The 15,696-nt window shown below is 44.2% G+C and overlaps 1 long non-coding RNA gene across 1 annotated transcript; it reads right to left on the reverse strand.

Annotated features, from left to right (window-relative positions):
- Positions 1–387: 387 nt before the first annotated feature.
- On the reverse strand, positions 388–5,917 carry LOC142768814 (uncharacterized). The gene is made up of 2 exons (XR_012885482.1): positions 5,556–5,917; positions 388–1,635 (listed from the first exon to the last, which is right to left on the reverse strand). It is a non-coding gene; the product is annotated as an uncharacterized LOC142768814 (long non-coding RNA).
- Positions 5,918–15,696: the final 9,779 nt, after the last annotated feature.

A 15,696-nucleotide genomic window follows, 5' to 3' on the forward strand; every position in this document is an offset into this window, starting at 1 on the left:
GGCCGAAACGTTAGTAAATACAATTTCCTTTTCAAATGTGCCATCTGCAAGTTCATTCAATATAGAAAATACCCGAACTCTCTCTCTCTCTCTCTCTCTCTCTCTCTCTCTATATATATATATATATATATATATATATATATATATATATATATATATATATATATATATATATATATATATATATATATATATATATATACTGTAGTCAGTCTCTTCCGTAAGCAGAAAAGCTTTTCTCATGTGTGCTTGTACGAAACGTTCTCACTTGCATCACCAGCAGATTATGAATAACGTCTATCGTGATGCTTCGCGTATCAAGCTACAGATACCTCGCGCATGCTTCAGATAGCACGTGGGATGGCTTTAAGCTCTCCCATGGTACAGTATCCAAGTACTGTAAATTGTTAACCACTTCTTCTAAACACTTCTTTCACAACGGAATGTTTCGCGGGTGAAATAAGCGTTTCGAAGGAACATGCACGCAATGTGTCGGGATATTGCCTAAATCATCGTTCCGTTTTAAGCATAACGAAGGGTTAGCGACGAAGAAAAGAAAGTACTATCAGACGGGTGGCCAATATCGGGGATTTACGTCCCCAAAAGGTTTTCAGCATTAAGAAGGGTATCAATAGAAGTACCGTTACGAATCCTTGGCTTATCTTTGACAACGTCAAATTTGCTATCCCTAGGTGCACATAACCTAAGGCACAGTGACAGGAATTGTGTGGCCGTGCAAGATTTCAATGTACAGTCTAAGAGATTTAATTACTTAACAACCTCAATACCTAGAGGTTCTCAGTTAATCAATGTAGGCTATAGAAAAGTTTCTTTGATATCAATTATTTATTGCTCTTCCATAGAAACTAATTTATCTAAATTGTTTTCTCAAAAATAATTTACAAAACTTCAATATTTCTGTTAATTTTCTTTTCGCCATTATTCAAATATATACATTCGCTTTTTTTTTCTTAAGCTACCGATTCTTGGCCGATACCCGAGGGTGGGTGTGAGCCACAAGTTCAGGATCTACATCACGCCCCAAAACTAAGATGATTATGAGATACGCCGTAGTAGAGGGATCCAGAAATTGACAATCTGGTGTTTAGTAAGGTGCCCTGACAGCGCACAGTACGCGGGCTCTGCCATTTTGCTTCCATCAAAATACTAATGGCATTACCCAAATTCAATCCGCCACTTTCGGAACTGCAGCATGATAGCCACAGCTCTACCACGGTGGAAAATATCAACGAGGTCGGCTCAGCAGCTATGACTTTGCTATACGCTCAACTTGAATTTGTTCCACGGATACCAGATTCACGGCAACTTCAATGCAGAATACAGTGATCCATTTACGAATTTAGTTCAATAGGCGCAATAAAAATTTAGTATTTGGTCAGTGTGTTTTAGCTTTGGCTACGAGCATTCCGGACCTGGTGGGTTTTATTCGAAATGATTTCATAAACCAGCTTACCTTTATTAGCGCGCGCCCGCTCGATGCGGGGACCAAGGAATGAATTCCTACGCCTGGAACTCACAGAAAGCCAACAGACTCCCTCACTTGTCTAAAACTTCAGCGACGTCTTCTTGTGAGGACGTTCCCCGTTCCAACGACACCAGCGTCACTAACCTGATCTGTGCGGTGAGAAATGGAGAAATATATAAGACTAGCCAATTCGGTTAAGGTCTGAAGGGCCCTCGAATAAAATGAGCACGTTCATTTTTGGCGTTTCCCATCTTTTCGGATACCAGTCACGACGCCGGTGCCCTGCTCACGAGGTGTCATGAGGAAACGAGCTGCCGCTTAATATATGTTCAGGCGTGAGCATAAGTGACCACGTGATCGAGTGGCCAAAGGCATCGACGCGGTATCTAGCGATGAGACGCCTGGTGCGGTTCGCATGCGCGTACACCGTCGTATCAGTTGGCCTCTCATGTCACTCTCTCCAATGCGCTCGTAGACAAAACGACATGTGTGTGTCACCTTCCTTGCTCCATCAAATTTGTGGATTCCTTATTTACGTAGCGGCAGTGACGGAGCCGGTTCTAGCACCGGGCTCCTATCGTTATTTAGACCGGTTGATCAGTAGAAATGAGCGTAGCCAGTCTCGCAAAACCTGAAAAGTTAAGTCACGTACAAAAATTAATTTTTTTTTCAGCTGAGCTTGCCTCTTTCGGGTTAGGCCATGTTGACCTTAAATGAGTCTACTTAAGCGAACGTAAGTGTAGCTGGATGTAATCTAGCCTAGTTGAGCGCGGTATCACTTTGTTCGGGCGTTAGTAAGTTTAGGCCTAGTCCAGGTTGCTGTTTTTACGTTAGGCGTAGTAAAGCTTTGATGCGGCCAGATGGGTTGAGAAAAGGAAAAGTACACATACAGCCAAATCTAATTCAGCACAGTCGATCATGCTATCATTTAAATTAGCCGAGAAAAATTAGCGCAACTAAGGCAGGCCTTATCGCAGCCATTTAATCCAAGTCGACTTCCCCATAACCCTAGAGACATTAAAACCACCAAGATACTAATTACTCCTTACTGACACTATACAAATTAAGCCAATTCATGTGTAACTATTGGAAGTTAATACACGTACTAGTTATGGTTGATTGAATAATATTTATTCACACACAAAACATACTGGCGCATACTATGCATATGTGAGCTAGCGAGGTGGCGCCGAGGTAAGTATAAAAAAATCCACCTAAGTATGGCTGATCATGGCATCATCAAACAAGTTTCAACTTCTAATAAAACGCAACGAAAGTAATTGAAGTTGAATTTCTGTGACCTTTGAGAACCGAAGCTGATGAAAATACCAATAACTAATCATCGAGTCTAGTCTCATAAAGCTAATATAAATATAATGAGCCTTAAACATTTTAATCATGTATTTGTACCTACTGCCAGTTGTTTCATAACTATTTATGGGCTCATTTTAGTTCAAATTAGCCTAACGCAACAAAGATAAGCTGAGCAGAGAAAACTGAAGAAACTGTGTTCTTGCCTTCATCAAATTTTGTGAGTCTGGCTACGCTTAGTCGGGCTAATCAACCAGTATAAACAACGACACCTTCCCGAAGCTAGAATCAGCGTCGTTGCAGACGGTAATTAAAAAAAGAAAAAAAAATCTGCATGTTACACCGCAAATGTCGTCGAAAGACGATAGTCTTGCGTCTGGAGAGAGTGAACAAAACGTTTATTTGATGTTCTGCGCAAGAAAATCGGTGACTGGTATTCCGCAGGCGCTGCGTTAGAGTGCCTCGAGGCACGTTAGACACAAGTGCCATCTGGCAGTTATCTTCGAAAACGAAGATGTGCCGCCCGCGGAGAAAGATGCGCGCCAGTCTCGGAGGTGATAAGGTGTAGAACGCAAAGCGACGGGCAGGTGGCACCACCGTGACGTCGTAGCAAAGCGTTGTAAACACCTTTTTGATCATCGCGCTCGACTGTCAGCGCAGTGCAATTAAACGCTACATTCTTTAGAGTTACTTGTGTGTGCCTCTTGTAGTATAAAGGCAGACATACAAAACAAAGCGTTGTTGTGGCGCCTCAGATATGCGCAGTAAGTGCTTTTCAATTGACAGTCGCACAACTATGAACGCTAAACCTTGAGCAATATTGGTGGGCGCTGCGAATGGGGTCAGCCGTTTGAGGTATCGTTAGGACGGACAAACAGACAAATGCACAGACACAGACTAAAAATTTCCCGCCGAAGGTCCCAAAGAAAGACTATCGTCTTTAAAAAATGGCGCAAACTTGATCGAGCAAAGACAGTGACACCCACGTGTTTCGGCTACGAGCGCGTCGGAGAGAGCGGCATAAGAGGCCAACTGATACGGCGGGACGCGCATGCGCACCGCATTAGATGTCTCCTCGCCAGATAGTGCATCGATGCCTTAGGCCACGTGATGCCGAGGTCTGCACACTTATGCTCACGCCTGTACACGAGATATCAGTTTGGAATCGTCGTACCCTGCCTTGTAGGGCGGTCATACGTTCGTTTTCACTTGTATCGCGCGACTATCGTGTCGGTCAAATGATTTTGCTTTGTTTTGTGCCCTTTCGACTGCGCAAGCGGAGACGACGGGGCATTGCCGAAATGAGCAAAAACCTGATAGGAACGCTTTCTGCCGTCATTGTGCGGGTGTTAACGATTAGTCGTAACATTGCCCAGGTGTTTAGTGAAGATTTTAATAGAGATTTGATTTGATTGATTTGTGGGGTTTAACGTCCCAAAACCACCATATGATTATGAGAGACGCCGTAGTGGAGGGCTCCGGAAATTTTGACCACCTGGGGTTCTTTAACGTGCACCCAAATCTGAGCACACGGGCCTACGACATTTCCGCCTCCATCGGAAATGTAGCCGCCGCAGCCGGGATTGGAACCCGCGACCTGCGGGTCAGCAGCCGAGTACCTTAGCCACTAGACCACCGCGGCGGGGCGAATTTAATAGAGAGGAGGGGAAAGCGCCCATAAAAAAGATAATGAAGGCGAGAAAAGAAGTCACACTTTAGCCTTTGAACGCGGAGTGATTTCGGGGAAATTCAGAATGCCACACGTTCGCATCTGTCTTCTCATTGTTGCCGTTGCGCTTGTGAGACAATTTTCGAAACGAGAGACAAAAAGATATCTTCGAGTGCGTGAACGAAAACACACATGAAAGCATAGATGCACTACGCACTAACAAAAATAACAGTTCTTGCACCTTCGTCTAATTGATTAGTTAAATCGATTCCCAAATCATCCTTGAACATTCTTGCATACAAAGCTCCATTTGGGTGCACACACACGCGTTTTTTTAAGTGTGGATGTGCTTCCTAAAGTTAGCGATAAGCCTTCAAAATGGTAGAAACTTGAACTTGTTGGTTTGGCTTCATAGCAGGGAACTGCGCCGGTGCACGGGACAAGTTCTGTCTGTCCGGTCAATCTTTCTTGAACCGCGTGTCTGCGCTGTTCCCATGCTTTAATGCGATAAGGCTGTCCGTTGTTAGTTCGGCGCCTCCCCTGTGATTCTTTTTTGTCACGTGCTTTCGGCTTTCTCAGTGCTTTGAATATTACGGGAGTCCGCCGCCGTGTTGCAGTGGTTACGACACTGCTGCTCACATGAAGGTCACGGGTTCAATTCCAAACCGAAGCGGTTGAATTCCTGATAAGGTGAAACGACAGGCTCATGTACTGCGCGACGTGTGATAAACGAAGGAGGAGGCCCGAACCTAAACGTCGGGCTACATCTAAGGTCAACACAACAACTGAACGAGCCAGCGCCCATGGCTCTTGCTCGTGCCCATGCCCCTTCTCCTTTGCAACATGACGTCCATGCAGGTTAACGAGCACCACGTGATCAAAAATTTCGGATGGCTCCCCTAGGGCGTGCTTCGTAATGTTACCACGGTTTTAGCACGTAAAACCCCAGATATTATCAATAACTGTGAGCAGGGAATTCGGGCCGCTTAACCGGTTACCTTCTAGTACAGTCGCGTTTCTCCGTCAGCAGTCGCAATTTCAATGATTCGAGCAAGTTGTCTGGCAGTAGTTCGCCCACGTGCATCTTACCTGTGTTCTCGGAGCATTATCCAGTGACGGCTTCGTCGCATGACCACTGGCCGAAAGGGTGCGGGTTCGAATTCCGGTCCTGGCGGCCGCATTTTGACGGCGGCGAAAGGCGAAGGGCCCACGTAACAGTCCGCAGCAAACCAGTGCGGGAGTTGCAGCGCGTGGCGGAACAGAAAACTGCATTGCTGCGCCACCTACCGTGAAGAGCAGCATGGTGTCGAGGTTATCGGCGATGGCTTGCGAGATTAGATCCAGCAGTGACGCGTTGTCTAAACGTTGCTGTTCACCGAGGCCACGCATATCACGCCTCGGCACGGAAGACGGCGCAGCGATGTAGTTTTCCGTAAAGCCCCTTGTAGTTTACCGCCGCACCGCTACGCGCTAGTAATCCCGCAAACTTTTTGCTGTTGACTGTGCAGTCCGCCGCAAAAGTTTGCGGGACCTGCAGCGCGTGGCAGAAAGGTACATTGCTGCGCCGGCTATACCGCGACGTGGTGCTGTGTTCAGGCTATAATCCGTGGCCTCGGCAACATGGTCCACTCAAAGCAAGACAGGTGTATAAATATAAGCCATTACTTTACATTTATAAAAATAAACTCCGCACTATTACGGCACAGGAGGGCGCACTCAAATAGCATATCGCGCCCCACAGCTTCTAAACAATTTAGGTGAACAATTAAATTTTAACCTTTCATTAATGCAATTCAATTATCACACAAAATATCTCCTCGTTAATTGATTGAAGTAAACATCATGCTTCCACTAAATTCCTGGCTAGGTTCCACGTATATTATGCTGTCTCACCTCTAGGTACAAAACGCGTGTACATACAGAATTGTGTACATACATATGTGCAGATGTATGTGTGAATATATGAGTGTAATATATGAATGTATGAATATGTAATCGAATACTGTAAGTGTGTGTCTTTTGAATTTCTTATATGTAATGAAAAGAGCCTTGATGTTCGATTTTGTATGCCTCGTAGCCTATCTTTATGTCTATGTCACCTATTTTTGCATTTATGCTATTGTTGTGTTCTGTTATTTTGCTGCTCCTTGTATTTCGATAATTATTATTCAATGTAGCACTGTTTACTGAACGTTTAACATTTCGCATAGCGAAGCCACGTCAGGCCGAATGGTCTTTAGCTTCGCTTTGTTTTTCTGTAACTTTCTAGAAATAAAATCTGTTCACTCGTTCGTTCATTTACAGCCACATTTCCTCAACCCATCCTAATGGCGCGTAGCTGATGACAAGCCCATTTGTTTCATCCACCACCGGATTAGGTGGATATCTCAGCATTGTCTCAGAAGCTGATAATCTCTGCCACTGGATACCTATGTTTGTTTTTGGTCACTCAAACGGCCCCACCGATCCTTTTTAGTACCACCCAATTCCACTGCTCCTTCAACGATCCACCTATCCTAAATATAATCATTGGCGTTCGAAACCCCAAAGCCACCATACGACCATGAAGAGAGATGCCGTAGGGGAGGGCTCAGGAAATTTTGACCACATGATTTTTTTTAAAGCGAACCTAAATATAACACGGGCACACGGGCCTATAAAGCGTTTTTGTCTACATCGAAAATACGGCCACCTCTGCCGGGCTGTCTATCGTGAAGATTGCCTTTAACTGCACGCCGGCATTCTGACTCGAGCAGCACCGATTTCACTCATTCCCCCTCCCCCTCCAAGTTTGAATGGGCGTTCCTCACGAAAAATTAGCCGTTACATGACGGCGTGTAGCACAACACGTGAACCTAGAGGATAAGACAACAGAGTAGGAAAAGTGTGCTGACTTCCAAATTATATTTACAGCGTGATTTCTTAGACTTCCAACACCTTGAATGTTTCACCAATCGTTAAATTTCAGCAGTGCCCCGCTTCAGTAGCAGCAATACAAGTGATGCGAAAATCATCACGCTATGACGCCACCGCTAGACACCACCCTGGCATTAAAGATCGCTCTAATTTATGGCGTTATTATCGCGCTGATGCACCACCCATCAGATGGCATCCTTGCTTCTTTAAAAGAGGGCCGATCATGGAGGAGGCAAATCAGGAAGAAGAAGGAAAGGCAGGAAGGCCAACCAGACGCGCGGCGGGTTTGCTATCCTATACGCTGGGGGAAGGAGACTAAGGGATGAAGGGATAGAAGAATGGAAAGGGAACACGCTTAAAGATACAGGTGTGCCACACTACACTGCTGCGTTCGATAGTAGGGTATACAGGATCCCAGGCATATCACGTTCTACTGTAGCCCATCTAGTCATGGTGCCTACGGAAGGCTTGCAAGCCCTGGGCATAGAACATCATGATGACAGTACAAAACCAGGTGACCTGAGGAGAGCTTTCGGAGTAGGGCAAAGTCATCGACTGAAAAGAAGATAGCGTTCACTTTCCAGTTGCCTAACGTGAATGCATGCATAATGGTTTCCATGAGTTTTTAATCAGTGTACGATATGGCCAAGGCTCAGGCGGTGGTTAACACTACATATTTCTTGCCGCCCGACTACAGAATAAGATGCACAACAGCAGAACAAAGCGCGTTCTGTGTTTCACGGAGCTCACTTTGTGCCTTGCGCTTTCGCTTTTGTGTATGATGAAACAAATACACGAATAATATATGTGCACATCGCTTCACCGTTAAACGTTGTTGAAAGCAGCGCTGTGTGTCCTATTTGTCAGCTGTTGTCTGCTGCGCCGTTTTTGTTCTCATTATGCAGTACCAACATGACCAAGTTAATACCCTTCTGAGCTAGAACGACTTCACTGTTAAAAAGAGGAGAAATAAAATGCGTGCCGATTGATTACAAATATTTATGTTCACAGTACCTAACTATGCGCAGAGGCTAAGTTTAAACTCTACAGTTGAAAAAAAAGTTATCATACCCGGTGGTCTCCTTTGTCGCCGAAGGAAGATGGCCTTTTTGTATCGGCATGTGCCACCTCAATTTCTCGGCACGCGCAGGAGATACCAAAATTAAAAGGTAGAAAATTTCAGATAGTGGCGACAAAAACTGATTGTAGTGCCTGAAGCTTGTTCCTGTCATCTTCTCATTCGCATGTGTGCCATTCTTAAAAACGTGATTCTAAAATGCCGGGATGTTGTAAAATCTCACTTTTGGTATGAGAACGTCCAGCGAAAGATCGTCTAATTATAGAATCCGCAGTCGAACAATTGTAATTTTTGAAATGGACGGACTTGCATTCTTATTGAGTTTTCGTTATGCGAAAGATTCATGCTTCACTGGATCATTCATATTATTGATGTAGTTGCGTTGGCAGCAGCATCCATCCCACCACTGCCACCAGTTGATGTATTCGGGGGCTGTCCAGAAAGAACTGGAGTCTGTCAGAGTGTCGGGGAGATGTCGAGGAGAGCAACTGGAGCTGATAACACCAACGTTTAATTACAATATTTACAGGTAGCGTATTACTACATGATGGGAGCAGCATCACGAAAGCTCTCTGTGCAAGCTGATATGCGTCGTGCACGTACTTTTAAATAGGCGGACATTATTCTTTTTCTTTTATTTGGAACATTACCAGCACCGCCATCTTAGGCGTTATTGAGGGGGGCACAATGCCTCATAGAGTGAATCCGCAGTCTTGCAGCCAACTAAATCAGCCGGTAATATATTCAATTAAACAATGGCTTGCGGAAAAAACAGAATGCTTAAACAGATTCGTTGTGGTGTTCTATGGCCGCACTTTGAATTTGTGCTCATGACAAGAGGAATGATAATGCGCTGGTTTTAAATATTCTGATTGATGCCTGTTTTCTTGTTATAGAGTAAATAAAAGAGTTTCAATCTTAGATTACATCTTCGATCTTTTATGTATGGCAAATTAAGTTCTCTTTTCATACATTGGGAGCTTTCATTTCAGTACTTGCATTTGTGTTCTTTCCTAATAACTCCATTGTTTAAGATGTACTGATTTGTAATTCTATTGGCCCTTCTGGTTATACTGACGTCAACGCATTTATTAGAACTTAGTACCATATTAATATTTTTACACCATACCTCCACGTAAATAAGGTCATCCTGAAGCTGGGTGAAATCCGTTTGGTCGGCCAGTTCAGTATACAGCACACAGTCGTCAGCAAACACTCTAATACGACACCTAATTGTATACGAAATATCAATAATAAACACAAGAAAGAGAAGTGGGCCGAGTACGGAACCCTGAAGTACCCTTGATGTCAGCGAAACTAAACATGAACATGGTCCACCTTGAAGAACCTTCTGTTTTTTTGAAGTTAAATAGTCCGCAGTCCATTGGAAATGGTTTGATGAATGTTCAAGTTCTGCAGTTTTTTTTTCATCAGAAACGAGTGTGATACCGTATCGAAGGCCTTTCTGAAGTCTTTCTATACATAGAATTGATGGACGATGTGCTTGACTGAGATAGGTATTGTTAGATTAAGGCCTTGCGAAAAGCAGAATCACGGGTCGTTAACCATCGTTTGAATACGCTGATTTTTATAACACCTATCGAAACACGATGATATGACAATTGTTGGTATTTTATGGGTTGAAAAAAAAGCCCACGTGCGAGTGTAAATGGCTTGAGAAGACGTATATTTCGTTAAGTAAGTTCATTGTCCTAAGTAGAACGATGAATGTGAGGTAGACGAGGTCGATTATTAGCAATGTGGACGTTTTCGCTGTTATCGCAATAGAAAGTTTACTTGGAAGAAACTGGAGAGTAGCTGAAAAGATAACATAAAACAGGTAATATTTCGTACAATTTGTTGTTTTATATTTTGCGGCTCCTACTGGTGATGATGATGATGTTGTTTTCATAAGCCAGGTGTGTACCTAAAACTTTTGTTACTTGATTGGCATGTTTGAAGTAATCAATAACACTTCACTCAGCTGGTACTTCTTTTTGCTTAATCATAAATATTATTGAGATAAGTGCGCACAGCAAAGTTGCCACCTTCTCAGCAAATTAAACCAAGTGAACAACTGAGGCGAATCCAGTGGTTCCAGTTTGCTCACGGCTTGTCGAATTCATAAGCAGAGGCCATTACGCCAGAGAATTAAATTTACAGAGTATTCATAAATTTTCTATTTGTGCAAGACTACCACTAGGTGAATATGCTTTCAGGTGGCTGATGAAGCGGGTCAGAATTCTTAGCACACGGAGTATCGATGGAAGGTCGTATAAAAAGCAGGAAATGCTGCAGATGGATACATGCAAATATAAAGCTTTATCTGCATGTGGCTTCTGCTGTGCAAATCTATTTGTAGGTGATACATTCACTTCATATTTGGAGATAGTTGCCTCTAAGAAATTTTTTTTTCGCGTGATTTTTCAACTGTGAAAATACAAATACCAATTCATGGTCCTCGGAACTATGTATTTCAGTGTGGTAGCATACAGTTTAAATAAGCAATTCTGTCTGCAGGCGGTGCGTATCATTCATATTTGAGCAAAACGCAGGTTATTTCTGCAGAAACATGAGTATTGGCTATAAATTTTCGATTCACAGATGGTTGACTTCTCCCAATTTCAGGTTCACAGGGTTGATGGGATGCATTTGACCAATTTCTGCTAGAAATGCCACTTACGAAAAAAAAATAAAACAGCCTCAGGCACCTTACACCTTAGGTCACGAGGCCATAACCCACAAGATTGATTTTCCGGAGAAAGGAAGCCCGTGCCAAACTATTTCCAGTGTAATATCCGGTTGTCGAAGCTTGTCTGTTAGGTGGGGTATTAGGGGTTCTGTTATGGCTGCTCTTTTCGGAAGCCAGAGAAGTTAAGTAGCATACTGTGCTGCTTTAGGAAGCTCGACTAAATTGATTTCGAAGCGCACAAAAATACTGCGGCTTGCGAAGTCGATGGAACTGAATAGGAGAAACCGTGTTATTGCCTACAGTATTTTTAGTCGCGTCGTCTTGGTGCGATATTTGCTGGAACTTACACCTAAAGAGAGTGTGAGGTGGTCGCAGACCGGACCCTGAAGTGAGAAGCAAGTTTTATTACACTTGCACGTTGATGGTCCTGCAGACGTAGGGTGCACCGTAGCCGAAAATTCCAAAGTGACATAATTTCTTTCGAACTTTCACTATGTATCCATTCTTCAGTTCGAGATATAAATACACAAATTTAACATCATTTCATTGCATAAGACGCCGTCAAACAAGCCAAACTTTAACGAGCGCGAATTGATATCTTCCTAATTGTGGTGCATAGACAGAACACAAATAAACAAAGAAGCACACATCACGAAGAGCATTTTCTAATTTTCGTTGACTTCTGGCGATCTTTTTCATTGTGCTACCTTTATTATCCAAACATGCCGTACCAATAAACCCACCTTGCAATTAATTCAAAGAGAGGGGTAGTCGCACTAGAGTCAATACAAATATAATCAAAGACCATTACTGAAGTACCTTAGCGTAGCTGTGTCGTATTTGTACCAACGAGATTTCGCATGTCAGAGTTTAGATTAGGACAACCCCGCAACTTCATTCGTGAAAAGTGATTTATGAGTGTTTGTGTACTGGAAGAACGGATTTGCTCAGGTAGAACCAGCAGTGATTATATCTGGCGAACGTCTGTTAGTCCTGGTTGAATGATGGCAATTGGGTTGGGGGGGGGGGGGGGGGAGTTTGAACCTTGACAGCTCGAACTCACTTCACCTCATCGGACATGTCACGTCCGGTGGAAGCGACCCGACGTTGATAGACTCCCTTGGAGAACGTAAGGTAATACCGTTCATTGGTTGAATATGTGTAAATAAGAGCAAATGTTACTTAGTGGTTTATCATTCATATGGCTTAAGCACACCACGACAAAGACCCAGAAGAGAAACATAGACGCTGTGTGTGTGTGTGTCTTTTGTGCATCTGTCGTGGTGCGCTGTAACCATATGAATGTAAAAAACGCAACCAGCCCCGCAACGTGCCCTATAAAGTGCATAGTGAGTGGTGCTATGCGTTGGTTCATATTGTCTTATGTTGTCGCATGATGAGTGAATAAACTACAAGTAATATTGGTTAAATGTTGGCGCGTATCTTCCAGTGTCAATCCATGTCAGCTAGTCTGCTCTATCACGGCAGTATAGTGTTAAATGAAGCACCAACGCAAAGGTGATTTTGCGTGCGCGTAGACATAAAGCCGAGTCTTTCTTGGTTGAAAACTGGGTTCACTTGAATTAGAAATAAAGTCTTGCTCGAAATAAAAAAATTGTGCTGGTTTATTGACAAGCCAAAAAATTTATAACATCAAGCCTGCCTCGATTATTTTATTTTAACGAAGCCCAAGCGTTAACCTGGTTTGGACAATAACACAAAAATTATCAAGGTAAAAGTTGGAAGATGTTCTGTATTTTTTTTTCTTTTCGGGTGATAAGAATGAACAAGAGGAAGTGCCTGAAACAGATTAGCCTGTCTGATTCCCTTCATGTGTTCATTCTGCTTATCGCACTACGTCCTTCCATCCGTCAGCTCTCATCTTCATTGAGGAGTCGATTTTTGCCTGTTCTTCTTATGAAAGGCGTGTTAGAACGAAAAACTAACAAACAGTGAACAAACCGACGAACCAAGTTGAACACCAATAGGCTGCAACCTGAAGATTTAAGGCCCTCCGTCCGGCTCAAACATCCCACAGTAACCGCGCCGGTGCCTTATCTCTGCACTTCACGTTGATCTGTCCCAATAGGAACAGCTGGACGAGTGACCTTCGGCAGTGGCTTGGTTAGTCGGGCACAGCCGCTTTCAAATAGCAGGCGAATCACACAAATTTTTCTGTTCTATGTTTGCCTCTTTCTAAATGTCTTGTCTCCACGCCCCAGATCTGAGGAGTAGCAAAGTGCATTTAGTCAGTGCCCGCCTCAATGTAAACTTTAAAAGAAGACAGAGCCCAAAACTTTGTTTATTCGAAGTGGTTAGCTTCCAGTATTGACGATCAACATCACACTTGCGGAACATTTCAGGCGATTGCACAACAGGGTGTGTCTGGGCGTGATTGGTTTTGCATGCTTCGTTTATGTGTTTCTCTAAATAGGTCACACATTTTTTTGTGCTTTGCACAACGAAAATTGTGGTAGTGCGTCTTCAACCGCTAAGTGCATACTTATTAACATGTTTTTTACACACACACACACACACACACACACACACACACACACACACACACACACACACACACACACACACACACACACACACACACACACACAGGTTTTTGATCTAATGCAAGAGTCGCATGGCCTCCAAGATACACGCTACGCGCTCGCCATCTCCGAGGCCGTAAAGCGTCTCGCAATGCCTCACAGATGGCAGCACGTTATCTAGCGTTTGCTGTAGGGTTGATGAACGCCTCTGGAAAGGCATGATAAGTTTTCCGCTAGATGGACATAGTTGTCCATCATTAGAGCTATTTGAAAATTTCTGTGTATTTTTAGCGGCGATGGCTGCACTATTCCGGCATTTTCCGACGTTCTTTCATGGCTTCCCAAGTGCACCTACAAATCACCGAAGGGGCTCGTTTTGCTCGTGACACCTGTCGAACAAAATGCGTTAAGGAGACTCCTTCCACTACATGACATTTGTGTAGTGTTTTTTTCCCGAAGGAGCTGCAAGTAACATCGTGGCTTGGTGGTAGGACACCTGCTTGCCACGCGAAGGGCCCGGGTTTGATCCTAATTGGGAGCGAACATTTTATTCTTAATTTTCTTTGCTTTCTCGATTTGCCGCTCATGGACGATTTTTCGCTCACAATCAATGGTGCCGAGGCTGATGACAGAATTTCTGACACGTGCTCGCTAAGGACCGGTTCACGCTAGCGGCAAGCATGGCCTGACGACGCGGCGCCGTAGACCGGCGGCCTGCGCTGTCCGCAGGAAAACTGTTCGACGTGCACCGCAAGCTTCGCCGGTGAGGCAATTCAGCTTCCGACAAACATGGCTGCCTGCCCTTCCGAATGCAGTTGTCGACCGCCTCGAATCTATCAAGCGACCGCCGTGTGCTCTGTAGCTCGTAAGCTCCGAACTGATGCTTCCACTCGCTTTAGACTCCTGTCCTTTAGCTTCGAAAAGACAGTAGCCGAACTGATCCGGAACCATTTTTCAGAGCCATACTCAAATAATTGATGTTGTAGGCATAAGCACGCCACTCCGAATTTCGGAGAGCATGCATTACACGTTTATTAGTGGTTGCTAATGCCGGATAGTGTGCGCCGCATGTGCAAACGCCTGCTTCGGGAGACGTCATTTTGAATTGCTGTGCTCTATTTTAAACACCGGACAGGCTAAAATGCTCTATTGATTACTGGAACGCAGTCTGGGAACAACACTTACACCATAGCGTGAAAACCGTGGGGCCAGAAGCAAACAGCTTGATGCAAAGAGGCGAAAGCAGACGACGCGGCTCAGCCAGGTCGCTCCTTCGTCACTGATTGGCTACATTACGCTGCGGCAAACGGCAAACAGCGCGAAAATGGGTCTCGCGCCCATTTTTTGAACGGTGAAGAACGGCAACCGTGCGCGAAGGAAACGGCTGCGCAAGGCTGCCTGAGAACGTCAAACGGCGAGGCATGCTTGCAGCTAGCGTGAACCGGCCCTAACGCTATCGCGTTAAAAATGCAGCCAGTTATGTTTCGGGAAAACTACCGGACAGCGAATATTTATGTGCATGATTGTATGCCAGGTAAGACCAAATCAGCTCAGTCTCATATCAAGCCTCATCACATTACCAACACGAGCGTCATCTTAAATATATTTTTATTTCTTTTGTTGCTTCCCAACTTTGTACTACTACTGCAACGACAACTAAAATCAACACTACAACGACTTCCGATGGACATGGCGAAAAAAAAAACTACTATATTACGAAAATTGGCCCCCTATCTGCATGTTTCACTGCAAATGTCGAAAGACGAAAGTCGTTCGTCTGGAGATAGTGAACCAAATGTTTATTTGATGTTCTGCGTAAGAAAACTGGTGAATTGTACTGTGGAGGCACTGTGTTAGAGTGCCTAGATCAGTGCAGCCGAGGTGAACGAGCGCATCGAGGCACGTGGGACACGAGCGCCATCTGGCAGTTATCTTCGAAACCGAAGGGAGACGTGCGAGCCTGTCTCAGAGGCGATAAGGTGTTGAACGCAAAGCGACTGG

The sequence above is a fragment of the Rhipicephalus microplus genome, chromosome 8 (assembly GCF_043290135.1).
Source record: "Rhipicephalus microplus isolate Deutch F79 chromosome 8, USDA_Rmic, whole genome shotgun sequence".
Classification (NCBI taxonomy): Eukaryota; Metazoa; Arthropoda; class Arachnida; order Ixodida; family Ixodidae; genus Rhipicephalus; species Rhipicephalus microplus.